This window comes from Pteropus alecto, unplaced genomic scaffold, assembly GCF_000325575.1.
Source record: "Pteropus alecto unplaced genomic scaffold, ASM32557v1 scaffold213, whole genome shotgun sequence".
Lineage (NCBI taxonomy): Eukaryota > Metazoa > Chordata > Mammalia > Chiroptera > Pteropodidae > Pteropus > Pteropus alecto.
The window spans coordinates 1,031,031-1,039,662 of NW_006434829.1; the positions used below are offsets into that span (position 1 = coordinate 1,031,031).

Genomic DNA, 8,632 nt, shown 5'->3' on the forward strand with positions numbered 1-8,632 from the left:
GCGCCGAAGACGAGGCGGCGCGCCCTGCTGCAGTCGCAGTCGTGGAGCTGGGAGCCGGGGCCCTTTGGGCGGGAAACCAGAGGGAGTGGCCCACACAAAGCCTGTGGTCTTCTGGCACCAACACCGGCACAGCAGCCCCCCGCCGGCGCCATGTTGGGCGTGCGGGCCCCCGTCCCCGCCCCTTGGTCTCAATCAGGACCTTTTGGAGGGTAAAAAGTGTTTTGGTCAGCAGGCTTTGTGGCCGTTTCCTGCGGACGGGGTGATGAAACTGCGTTTTCAGCCTTGGCAGCTCATCCTAGTTACAAACATGGATGCAATCCGTGAGAGTGTAGGTTCCAGACTCTTGAGATGACGTCAACTCCAGACAAGGGCCATGCACTCAGAAGTAGCTTGTTCCTGGGGTTGCCCACCTCGGGGTCGGCACGGGTAGGAGATGAGGTAAACCACCAGCTCAACAACTATCCAGTCGCGTTTAGTGAAGATGTGGGCCGAATGCAGCCCTCCAACCTCACGTCCTAAGTCTAAGGTTTTGGGCATTTTAGGGACAGCCCCAATTCTTTAACTGATGTCTTGGTCCCCCTCCCCAGGCAAGCAGCCACAACTGGCAGCGAGAGCAGGCAGCCAATAGCCCCACCGGTTGTCAAGTTCCTCAGAAAAGATTCCACCACGGGGACTCTTCCCCGAGTAGAGAGAGGCCAATGACCAAGCAGTTAGCCTCGTAGTCCTGAGCGCACTTGCAAGCAAGTCTGTTGGGAACCCAAGTGACGCAAATTGGGCACAACACCTGAGAATCTGCCTGCTGGGAACTCCAGTCCGAGTCCTAAAGGACCCTCAGGAAAACACCAAGGACAGCTCCACGCTGCAGGTGGGAGTGTAAATTGGTTCGGCCTCTTGGGAGAGCAGAGACTAATAAAACATCAATGTCCGAGCTCACGTCCCTACATTTCCATTTCTAGGGAGATGCTCTCGAGTTAAACTCACAGGTATGCACAAGGAGACACGTAGCACAGCATTCACTGCCACATAATTTATTGTAAAAAAAATGGAACACATAAATGTCCATCAGTGGAGAAATATATAGATACGTCATTTATATTGTGGATCACTGTACGGCATTTAAAAGGAATGAAATTTATATCAGCAGGGTTAGACGCAGAAGGATGATGTTGAGAAAAGAAACGAGCCAGGGAAATGTGATACGAGCTTTATATAGTCTAACCACAGTGGATATAATTTTATAGAGAGAGTATATATAACACCACATGTATATTTTTTACAAACACATAAAACTATTCTTGGATGTATGTAAAATTTTTAAGTTGACTGCAAGAACATAGGCCGATGTCCTATGATTCTGATGGCTGTAGCTTCGAGAGACAGGAGTATGATGGGCTTGGACAGAGGGGTCAAAGACTTTATCTCCAATGTTCTAATTATTTTTTAAATTTTTTAAATAAAGGTCATGAAAGCAAATATGACAACATGTTAACTTTTGTATAAGTCCGGGTGGTGATGACACCAATGTTTATACCTTTGGCATTTAAAAAAAATTTTCCACCGAAAAACCAAGGGAAAATGTCAAACCAAGCGTATCAGTTGCTCTCATGCCCAGCCTTCTGGGTGGTTTGTTCATTAGCTGCGAGTCATTAGCTGGCTCAACTCCACAAATTCTAAGGATCATCATCTTAAGGACCACTGTGAAAAACGGGAAAATATCCTTAAGCTGGCACACATAAGACTTCCTCCCAAGAAAACCGCCCAAGCTATTCCAACTGTCAATAGCTTTGCAGTTCACAGAGGTACTTGCTTGTCTTTGCTATCCGGCGTGGACTACAAACCCATGCTTCACCTGTAGTTCAAAAATCTGCAGCCAAATGCACAAAGAAATGTATGCGGAATTACAAAAAAGCTACAAAAAAAACCCCCCAAAAACAAGGAATTCCAGCATCCATTCTGCTGACTTCCCCCAAATTAAATTGCTTACTTTGTCCTTGATCTTTATCACTCCCTCCTTCTCTCTCTCTGTGTACGTATGATTTTTTAACATAGTGTACATATATATGATCTTCCCTTCCGCGATGTTTGCATGAAAGTAGCCCAGAGATCGCCCCTCGGTGTGTGTTATACCCCTAACACTAAGCACATTCTGTTCCGTGACCACTGTGTGGTCATCAGAATCGGGAGTTAGCGTCCTCACCGTCTGCATCTAATCTTTAGACCTTAACTGCCAGTGATCTCCCTCCCTCCTGTCCTTCATGTGGTGCAGGATCCACCCGGCTTCATGCATCGCATTTACCTGTCCTGCCTTTCTGTCCTTTCCAGTCAGGGACGGTTACCGTCATCGCCTCTCGTGACCTCGACACCTGGGCTGAGTGTTTTGCGGGCCGGTTATTTTGTAGAATGTCCCTCTGCGTGGCTTTGGTACTTTCTCAGGGTTAAAGTCAGGTTATGCAGTTCGGGTTGGGACACCACGGAGGTGCTCTGTCCCTCTCAGCATCTCATCGGGAGGCACAGAATGATCTTAAAACACATCAGACTGTCCTCTCTTAAACCCTGCGATGGCTTCCTATCTGTCTCACTTAGGTACATGAAGTCCACACCCTACCGAGTCGTTACGTGAGTTCGTTTGTGCCCCGTCTTGGGCTGCTCTCCCCGTAATTCTGCTGCAGCTACACAAGCCTTTCTGGACGTTCCCTTGGCCAAGGTTGTTCCTGCCTCAGGGCCTTTGCACTTACTGGTCCCTCTGCCTAAAATGCACTTCCTCCATATCTGTGCCTGCTGGGCGCCTTCTTACCCTTCAGGTCGCAGCTCTGATGTCACCTCCTCAGGTAGGCCTACCTGACCCCTCCTTGTAACATGGCATCGTCAGACCAGCCAGTCCCCATTTCAGTACCCGTTTCATTACCTCCAAAGTGCTTACTGCTCACTTGATTATTCGCCAGCTTGCTTTTCCATCCTTCTTTTCCTTACAGGAATAAACAAAGTGCCTCGTTTGGCAGGGCGTCGAAGGTATCCAGCACCATGCCTGGCACCCAATGGGCGCTCAGTCAGTGTCAAATACTTGAGTGAATTATTCTTGATCCCATCTGAATGCAGAAAGAGGAGCCAGAAACAGCAGCATTATATTCTACTACTAATAGTGATTTAAACATACATGCTTATTCGAATTTTAATAATATGATCTCGTGTTCAAGACGAACGTCAAGCAAGATAGCAAACATTTACCAAACATACAGCCAAGCTTCCAAGCTTTTCTATTCGTGCCGTTTGCAAAAATAATAGGGAAGCTATTCGCAAAGATTTCGTCATGGGATTCATTCATCTGCGGGGGGTGGGGGGATGGGGGGTGACTATCGGAAACTTATCAAATGAGATATTTTCTTTATCTGACAGTTGGTTTCCTGCGTGGGGCGTACCTCATGCACAGATTACGTGCTATGTTTTAGCATTAGCACGGAAATTACTTTCCTCGCAAGGAAAACACTTGTATATCCACACTGCGCAGCCATCTGATCTCTCAGTCACAGAAAGATCTGAACAGAGCACAGGGGACACTCTGAGGGCCCGTGAACGCGATCTCACCTTTGGGTGTGTTGCTGTCGTATGCTGCAGTAGGTCACTATGTACTTTCTGTCTGAACTAGTTGCCAGCATTTTAAAACGTGATGGTTTTTAAATAAATCCACAAATTCTTTGGTATTTCCTGCTTTAAAAGATTGGGCCTAATTTTCCTGACCTGGAGTGTGCGCCGGACTTGGTGACTTAACATCTAACAGAGGGAGTATGTGAGGATAGTGTGACTTCCGAGACTGGCAGAGGCTCTGTGGCTTCCATCTTGCTGACTGGAGGAAGACAGTCACCACATTGCGGGGACAAGCACGGCCTTATGGACCAGTCACTACCCTGTGTGTGGGTCGAGGCTTTGATGGCTGCAGCCCTGCGTGCATGGTACCTGAAGCTTCATGGGCTCATGGGGCCTTGAGTCGAAACCACCCAGTTACATCACCCCTGAACCAGTTACATCCCCTGAATTCCTGGCTCGTGGAAACTGTGAGATAATACTGTTTATTGTCATTGCAAGCCATTAACTTTGGGTGTAATTTGCCATGCAGTGATAATAGCTAATACAGAAAAATAAGTATATTTTACATAAAAATCCAAATATCTGTTTTCTTTTGAAAATCAAGATTAGGAGGCACTGAACCCAATTTCTCGCATGGCCACAAACAGCCACTGTCCCCACACATGGGACAAACACTGCCCTTTGCCTCTGGCCCCACCATTCTCCACTAAATCTCAGATGGCAGGCCTAATGTCATTTGCCCCTTGTCATCTGACACTCAGCCAGCTCTGTTCACTTCTCTGCCTGAGTCCTGAAATGTTTGCGTTCGCACCCTCTGGTTTAGTGAGTCGAAGACACAGTGATGAGAACGTAGATTTCTCCATGCGAGCGATGTTTGTCGAGCACCTACCATGTACCAGGCACTCCCTGAGGACTGGGGCATGGAATAAAACAGACCCAAAGCTCCTGGTCTTACAGAGCTTTCATTCTAGAAGGAAGAAACAGGAAATAGACTTGATGAGTAAGTGAAACATATGATGTAGTGATGATCACCGAGGTGAAAAATACGGCAGGTCAAGAGGATGCGGGTCAGAGGAAGAGGGTCAAAGTTGACGTGACCAGCGGGCCTTCCCTGTGAGCGCGACATTCGAGCCCAGACCTGCCGAAGGTGAGGGAGGGAGCCACGCAGGTATGAGGGGAGAGAGCTCCAGGGAGAAGGACTGGCCAGGCCGAAGGCCGTGAGGCGGAGCCCGCCCGGGGCTGTCAGCGGTGCCAGGCCTGCGGCTGGCGGACGGGCTGGGGAACGTGGTCAGGGGTGGGGGGCATGTTTCGATGTATTTCTGTGCGAACTGAGCGCAAGGGGCCTCTTGTGTTGGGAACAACGACGGCTTTTTTTGCAAGGGAGATTTAGAAGCAGACTGCTGGCAGTCCGCAGTGGGACAGAGTGCTGTCTGTGAGAGAAATTTCAGTTTGCGTCCCCTGTCACCTCGGCAGAATCTAGTCTAGGAAAAGAGGTTAGAAAATATCATAAAGACACAGAAGTATCTTGCAAGGGCATAAGGAGGCCTCCCAGAGGTCGAGACATACCAGGGACATTTTAGATCTATCCAACCATCCAACATCCATCCATCCATCCACCATCCATCTATTATCTATCTACCTATCATCTATCTGTATCTATTTACCTATCTATCTTTAGATATCTAAATATTTATATTTATGTCCAGATACATACACATGATATAGTATCTATATACCATAGTATAGTATCTATGCAGTAGCTATACTAGGTACAGATAGATATAGATATTTACGTACGGATATGTAGATACATATATAATTTTGAACGTATAAATGAAAAATCCAGATACACATATTTTTCCAGTGTATATATTTAAATGTATATATTTTTTAAATTTCAGAATTTTTTTCACGGTTTCGAAAATTGCGGTACATTTAAAATGCTTGCTTTATAAGACACAGTAGTCACCTGTGTGCAACATACCTGTGCTATTTATAATGTAATTACAGGCGTCTTGGTTTCTCAGGGCTGCCATAACAAATACCACAAACCAGGGGCCTTAAAATAAGAGCAATTCCTTCTCTCGCAGTTCTGGGATTGCAAAACCAAGGTGTGGGCAGGGCCACGCTCTCGCCGAAGGCTCCAGGGGACAGCTGGTTCCAGGCTTTTCTCTGCACTTCTGATGCTGCTGGCTCGCGGCCCATCACTCCGAAGTCTTCCTCCCGCGTCCACAGCATTCTCCCTGGGGCTCCTCTCGTTGTCTTCGCTTTGTGGGCGTCTGCGTCCTACTCCCCTCTTCCTCTGAGGACGCCGCCCATGTCAGATGAGGGGCTGCCATCATGGCCTCATCTTAACTTGATTATGTCTGCAAAAACTCTATTTCCAAATAACGTCCCATTCACAGGTGGGGCGGGGGTTAGGACTCCAACATATCTTTCTGGGGGACACAATTCAACCCATAACATGGGGTTTATATATATGTGCATGTATTCGTATCACGAGCATTGTTAGAACAGTTCAGAACGGGGCACAAGCTTAGGGCTGTGTGATGCCTGTTTTCTTGTGTTGATGCTGACAGCAGGTCTCAGAGCTGCCTGGCCGTATAACCTCACTCAGACAGAGGCTGGGGGAGCACAGGGCCGTGTGTCTCCCTACATTACCATCTGCCTTATGTAACAGCCACCACATCAGGGAATCCTACCTTGTTCAAACCTGCCTCTACCAAAAGACTATTGCCTTTGTTAGCCTTCGCACTAGAACAACGTGGTGTTTAGCATCCTTAATGCATATATTTGCATCCCAGGGCTTTTATTGTCATTTAGATTCCTCGAGAGGAACTGTAGGTCGAAGGCCATCTCCTATTTCTTTTGTCCCCAGAGGCTGTAATTTGAATTTGCTTTTCCTGATTGTCAGAGTTGTGTGCACTTTTTCATCCCCACGTGCCATTTCAGCCCCGTAGTTCAAACGGTGCCCCCTCAGAAGTGACCTGACTGCAGCATCTCGAGTCTTTTTTCTCTTGAGTAGCATCGACGCTAAAACAAAAGCCGGGAACCATGATGTGTGAGAGATTTCATCCCCTTTCCATTCACATAAATGAAGACTTTAAATAATCCTCTGAAAAACAAGCCGAGGGTATGTGGTGGGCAGAACAGTGGCCTCAAAGATGTCCAGGCCCTACCCCCCAGAACCTGTGACTATACTACCTTCCATGGCAAAGGGACTTTGCAGACGTGATCGACGGTGTGGACCTCGAGATGCGGAACCTGCAGGGGGTCCAGTGTGGTCACGCGGGCCCTTCGAAGCGGGGAACTGGCTGTGGTGGGAGGAGCTGTGACAATGGAAGAAGGCTCGGAGCAGGCCGCACTGCTGGCTTTGACGGAGGAAGGGGCCGTGAGCCAAGGGATGTGGCTGCCTTCAGGAGCTGGACAAGGGGAGGAAACGGAATCTCTCCTAGAGCTTCCAGAAAAAGCTGAGTTTAGCCCACTGAGACATCTGACTCCCACGACTGTAAGATAATAAGTTTGTGTTATTTTTAAGTCACTAGGTCTGTGGTAATTTGTTGCAGCAGCTACAGGAGACGATATGTGACTTCGTAAAGCTATTCCTAGATAATGTATTCAGCCTCATCTTTAGAAGGGTAACCTATTTCTAAGCTTAACATAATGATAAATTAAACATGGCTGTTGCATTTCCAAATACCTTAAAGGCTTCATCCTCATTTCAATTTACATTCTGTACCCAGGATCAGGAGAAGAGAAAGTGAATTCTAACCCAGTCTTCAACTTACGATCAGAACAAACGATCCTGTGGTCAAGCGGCAATCCTTCTCAATTCTTTAGGGTTTCTGAATTGAAATGGATTCTTAAAAATTTTCCCTGCTATTTCTTTAAGTCCGATAAAAAACTAAATGAGAATCACAGAATTTAAAAATGGGAAGGAATCTTGCTGGGTTCACATCCACTCTGCTCTTAGCCGTAACGGTACTTTGGATGAGCTATTTGAAACTTTTGTGCTTCAGTTTTCCCGGGAGGTGATACGCACAGCCCCCCTCACAGGGGGAACGAGAGGCTGAGTGAGTTAGAGCACCATGCACACAGGACGAGCTCTCAGAAACAGAAGGCTTAGTGTGCCCAGGCCACCCGACTTACTCCGTGATAGAAGAATATGAAGTTCACTGTGGGAAACTTTCATTCATCCAACACATTTATTAAACATCTTACATGTGCTGGGCCCCATTCTAGGTGTTGGAAATAATCCGTTAGCAAAGTGGACAAAAATCCCTGCCCTCAGTGGAGTACAGTGATTCCCCCCTCATCCGTGAGAAATATGTCCCGAGACCCGCAGTGGATGCCTGACACCAAGGATGGTACCGAACCTATATATACTAGGTTTTCTCCTATACGTACAGATATAGGATAAAGTCTAATGTACGAATTAGGCCCCGTAAGAGGTTAATGGTAACCAGTAGTAAACTAGAACAACTGTAACAATATACTGTAATAAAAGTTGTGTGAATGTGGTCCCTCTCCCCCTAAATATATGGTTGTACTGGACCCACCTTTTCACTTAAAGAAAGCACTTTCTGGCTTCTCTGGCACGTCCGAATTGACAGCGGTACATATCCGAGAAGATGAAAACTCTGCATGTTCCGCCTGTGCCATAACTTTGAGTTATGTCCCTTAAGCACTGTGTGCCTTACTTTATCTCTTCTTTCTCCACACAGAACCCTGGCGCAGACCCTCACAGAGAAGGCCTGTTGGGAGTCTGCAAACCCAAAGCGGCCCCCAGCTCTTTTCCATAGCCTTGCTAAATCTGTCATCAAAATTTTCACGATTTTTAAAAATAGAAATAAAACGAGTGTAAGACACAAACAAAAACAAATCAAGAAGGGACGAATGGGACATTTAATGAAGAGGTGGTCAGACTACAACTCGGAAGGGCACGGCTCGCTCCGTCGTCCCTGAAGGCCCCGCCCACCCTCAGACCCCGCCCTCCACCCAGGCCCCGCCCCTTCCCCGTGAGACGCCGTCGCTTCCCCTCCCAGCAGGC

The 8,632-nt window shown here is 47.3% G+C and overlaps 1 protein-coding gene across 1 annotated transcript in view; it reads right to left on the reverse strand.

Annotated features, from left to right (window-relative positions):
- RAN (RAN, member RAS oncogene family) overlaps positions 1-8,632 on the reverse strand; it is a 21,886-nt gene that overhangs the window by 5,046 nt on the left and 8,208 nt on the right. Inside the window, exon 2 of the mRNA XM_006909965.2 lies at positions 335-340. The gene's annotated coding sequence lies outside the window, so the exon portion shown is untranslated. The remainder of the gene's footprint in view (positions 1-334; positions 341-8,632) is intronic.